Below are 4,567 nucleotides of genomic sequence, written 5' to 3'. Positions count from 1 at the left end.
TGGAGAAAAAACCCCAAAAAAAAAAAAAAAAAAAAAAAAAAACCATTCCTGGCTTCTAAGACCCTACTTCGTTCATTGTTTCCTTTGCTGGCTCCTTCTCTCCTCAACCTCCAGTCAGAGAAGGACTTAATCATCAAACCTTTTCTCTCTGTTTACACTCCCTCCCAGATAATCTCAACTTTTTCATGACTTTTAATACCAACTATCTTGGAACCAGCAGATGGTGTAATGGTTACCTCACTGGACTTCCACATAGCCAACTGTGGTTCAAGTCTCAGACCTGGTGGCTTAAAACTCATGCCAGATGCTTGTGCATGTGTGTGCATGTGTGTGTGCCCAAAATTCTGTCAGGAGAATGGAAGAGAAAGGATTGTGGCATGGCCATCACCCCCTAGGGGGTGATTTCTTGCTTACTATCTCTCCAGTGAGCACACACACCCTATAGCAAAAATCTCTAAAAATAAATAAATACATTATACCAACTCTCTCTCTCTCTCTTTTAAGGTTTTTATCATAGGGCATGTACACTCACCGTTGAGAGAGCCGGAAAGTGAGAAATCACCCCCCGGGGGGATGGCCACACTGCAATACATTCTCCTTGAGATTTTGGGCACACACATACATGCATCCAGCGTGATTTTCAAGATGCTAGGTCAGGGGCTCAAATTGCAGTTGGTCATTTGAGAGTCAAGTGCCTTAACCACCACACCACCTGCTGGTCCCCCAAATATATATCTTGACTCCTAATTTTTTCCTAAATAATTATATTTATTTTATTTATTATTATTATTATTTTAAATTTGCTATAGGGCATGTGCACTCACGAGATAGAGAGAGAGTAAGAAAGCAAGCAGCCAGGCCTGGAACTCAAACCACAGTCAGCCATGTGGGAGTCCACTGCCTTAACCACCATCCGCCTACTGATTCCTTGACTTCAAATTTTTTCTTAACCTAAGATAAAATTTAGGCCCAGAGCAGGTCCAGCTCCATAGTCTAATGGTTAGGGCAGCGGGATCCTACATGGCTGATTTTGTGGTCTCCGAGAAATATATGAGGCCCATGTGCATGAATGCCCAAAATCTCAAAAGGCAAGAGAAATGGAGGAGGATTGTGAAATTATTCCCCATAAAGGGGTCCTTTCTTCCTTTCTCTCTCTGTCTCTCTCTGGCAAGCACACTTGCTCTCTGGCAAAAAAAAAAAAAAAGCAAAAGCAAACTGATTTCTCTCCCAATAGCGCACTATGACCACTACCATCACTGCTTTTTTTTTTTTTTTTTTTTTGGAGTTTTTTTCTTTGCGTGCGCTCGCCAGACAGACAGAGAGAGACATAGAGACAGAAAGTGAGAAATCACCCCCCAGGGGGGATGGTCACGCCGCAATCCCTTCTCCATTCTCCTCTTGGGATCTTGGGCACGCACGCACACGCACCCGGCCTGAGTTCCAAGCCACCGGGTCCGGGACACGAACCGTGGTCGACTACGTGGGAGTCCAGCGACATAGCCATTATGCCAACTGCTGGTTCCCATCACTGCTTTTTTTTTTTTGAAGTATTTGCCTTAGGGCATGTGTGCTTGCCAGATAGAGAGACAGAGACAGTGAGAGGTGAAGTGAGAAAACATCCCCCAGGGGTGGATGGCCACAAGGCAATCCTTTCTTCATTTTCCTCCCAGGATCTTGGGTACACACGCACATGCACCTGCCATGAGTTTCAAGCCATCAGAACCAGGCCTCAAACCACAGTCGACCATGTGCGAGTCCAGTGATGAAACTGCTACTCCATCTGCTGGTCCCCACCATCACTATTTGCAGTAGATTGTGACAGGTAAGGGTACCCCCATTTACCCAGCTGCCCAAGCCAAAAACCTTGAAGTCATCTTGGACACCTCTCATTCTCTCACATCTACATCCAATTCATAACAAATCCTCAGGTTTGTTTGTTTTAAGTTTATTTCTTCTGGAAGAGAGAGAGATGCATGAGCTCCGGCCTTAGCTAGACAGGATCATGGGCATGCACGTGCACCTGGCATGTATAGGGAGGCCCCGGGACATAAGCCCAGGACTTGCTCATGTGGCTTCAGCATCACAGTGTCCATTAATGCTGCACTACTGCAGCTGTCCAAATCCTCAGTTTTAGCTTCAAAATATATCCAGACTCTAAGCACATCACCCCCTCCACTGCTCCCACCCAGTCCAAGACACCATCACACGTTGCCTAGACCACTGCAATGGCCACCTTGTGGATCCTCATGCTTGCATCCTGTACAGAGATTCCTCCACAGCCACCAGAGTCAGATTTTCACTCTCTGCTGTGGTATTTCCAATGGCTTTCTGTATCTGTTTAATGACCCAATGTCCTACGCTAAGCCTGTGTCACCTGGGACCAAACACCTGACCACTCTCCCACTCGGCCACCGTATTGTAGGCCAGTGACCCCCCCTTGTTTTTCTTCCAACACATCAAGTAGACTTCTGCCTCAAGATATTTTTACCTACCCTCCTCCTGATTGCAAAGTTCTTCCTTAAGTAAAATATGGCTGTCTTTCTCCTGCCTTCAACTCCTTCTCAATGAGTCTTCCCTTCACACTCAGCATCTCTTCTGGTTTTAAATTTCCTTCACAACTTTTTTTTGTTTGTTTTTTAGCATGCATATGGATATAAGAATTAGAGAAGAAAAAAGAGAGAGAGAGATGAGCACCCTTCATAGCGTCTGGCCATGTCACAATACCCTTCCTCTAGTCCTCCAGCCCATTGGATCTTGGGTTCTCTCGCACATGCCCAGTGTATTTCAGGTTGACCGGCCCAGGGATTCACCATGATTGCCATGTGGGATCTGGCTTCTCTTGAGCAGTACACTACCACTGTGCTACAGAGTTGGCCTGCTTCACAAAAGTTTTGATATTCCTTCCTTCAGGAGATAAAGCCTAATTTCCTTCCTTTTGCATATGGGCTAGACTTAGTTATGTACTTTCCTTTTAAAAAATTATTTTATTTGGGTATCAGCAGGTGGTATAGTGGTTAAGGTGCTAGACACTCCCACATGGCCAACCATGGTTCAGGTCCTAGACCTGGTGACTTGCTCTCTTACTTTCCCTCTTTTTGCTCTTTCTGTTTCTCTCTTTCTGGTCAAATTTTAAAAAGAAATCAATGAATAAATAAAATTAAATAAATAATTCTTTAAAAAACTATTCAACTCTATTTATTATTAATTAATTAATGTATTTTAATTTGATCAAAGAGAAGGAAAGTAAGAAAGCAAGCCGCCTGGTCTGGAACTCAGACCACAGTCAGCCATGTGGGAGTCCAGTGCCCTTAACCACCATGCCACATGCTGGCCCCAGTTATGGACTTTAACAAATAATATATTTAACAAAGCAGAAGTGACAGCATGTGATCTCCACTAAGGTGCTGCTGAAGAAAAACCAGATCCCACATAGTGACTATCACTGGGTTCCCCAGCCCAGTCCACCTGAAACATGCCGGGCATGTGCACAAGTGCCCATGATCCAATGGGCTTGAGGACTAGAGAAAGGCGATCAGTATGTGACCAGACTCTGTGGAGGGTTGTCCTGTTTCTTTCTCTCTTTTTGTCTCTGTCTCTTTCACTCTCGGATGCTCTATCATGAATAAAGAAACAAAGTAAAAGAAATGAAAGGTTGCCTATTTAGTCTGTCTTTCTCAGACCACTCTGGGGGAAACTAACTGCCATGTTAGAACACACAACAGTCACAGGAGAAGGCCATGTGGGAAGAAACAGTCCTCCTGCCAATAACTATGTAAATAAGCCACCCTGGAAGTGCACCCTCCAGTCCAAGTCAAGCCTTCAGATTTCTGCAGCCCTGGTCAACGTTTTTACTACAGCCTCATAAGAGATCATGAGTCAGTACCATTCAGCTAAGCCACTCTCAACGTCCTGATATAAAGAATGGTGAAAAAATAAATGTGTGTGTATGTGTTGAAGATTGATTTATTTAATTTTATGTATTATTATTATTTTTAAATTTGGTACAGGGCACATACACTCACTCAAGTGAGGCAGAGAGAGAAAGTGAGAAAACAAGCCACCAGGTCTGGGACTCGAACTGCAGTCTGCCATGTGAGAGTCCAGCACCTCCACCACCATGCTAATGAGTTTGTTTTAAGTTGCTAATTTTTGGAGTAATTTGTTATGCAACAATAGATAATATACCCTAACACTTTTTATTTCCCCTAACCCAGCTATTTTTTTTTTTAATAATTACTTTATTTATTTATTTATTTTTAATTTGACCAGAGAGGGACAGAATGAAAGAGAGAGAGAGAAAGTGAGACAGCAAGCTACTAGGTTTGGACTTTAACAGTGGTTGGCCATGTGGGAGTCCAGCACCCTTAACCACCGCACTGCCTGCCAGCCCCACCCAGCTATTTTTTTCCCCCCGTTATTTATCACCATCTGACACACAATAGACTTATACCTTTATAATAGGGGCTTTATGGGACTCCCCCCCCCTAATATGTGTGTGTGTGTGTGTGTGTGTGTGTGTGTGTGTGTGCCTGGAGAGAGACAGAGAGGGGGAAAGGGAGAAATCACC

The sequence above is a fragment of the Tupaia chinensis genome, unplaced genomic scaffold (genome assembly GCF_000334495.1).
Source record: "Tupaia chinensis unplaced genomic scaffold, TupChi_1.0 Scaffold000093_1, whole genome shotgun sequence".
In the NCBI taxonomy this organism is placed as follows: Eukaryota; Metazoa; Chordata; class Mammalia; order Scandentia; family Tupaiidae; genus Tupaia; species Tupaia belangeri.
Note: the sequence above shows the minus strand (reverse complement) of the source record.